We start from the raw sequence: 647 nt of genomic DNA on the forward strand, positions 1-647 counted from the left end.
CAGCCTTCCCCGCAGCCCCACTCATTGCCTCTCTTATTCCTCCGCTTGGCAGTCCCGCGCTTTCCTCTTTTTTTTTTAATTGTTTGTTTTGTTGGTTTTTTTTCTTTCTAAGTTGAAACGTGCCCGTGTTTTTTCTTGTTGCGGCTCAGAGTATGATATCTGCCTCCTTCCTCACATCCATCCTTCATCTCCATCACCTGGGGGGGGGGGGGGGGGGGGGGGAAGGAAGGCAAAAGGAGGGGACAACCCCCCTCAGCTCTCCCTCGGCGAGGGAAGAGGTGGTCTCTGGCTCAAAGTGTGTAGAGAGACCCGGGGTTCCCCCCCTCAGTCAGAGATTTTGCTGCTTTTTCTTTCTTTTTTTTTTTTTTCTCCTTCCCAAAACAATGATCCCATCTGTTTTACACATGCAGAAAGGTGGGCTGGAGGCACCTTATCTGGGTGAGAGTAAAAAAGGCACGTCCAAAAGCCAAACACCACCACCCCCATCCTCCCCTGCATTGATGCACCAAGGAAGAGGGCAGTGGTGGGGGATGCATCTCACCCACCACCCTACCAGAGGGTATGGCACCGGTGCTGCCAGGGGAGAGCTGCTCAAAGCATATGGACGAGAAAACAAGCCCCCAGTTCCTTCTTGGTTCCTGAGATGC

The sequence above is a fragment of the Charadrius vociferus genome, unplaced genomic scaffold (assembly GCF_000708025.1).
Source record: "Charadrius vociferus isolate BGI_N301 unplaced genomic scaffold, ASM70802v2 scaffold39, whole genome shotgun sequence".
NCBI classification, from domain to species: Eukaryota; Metazoa; Chordata; class Aves; order Charadriiformes; family Charadriidae; genus Charadrius; species Charadrius vociferus.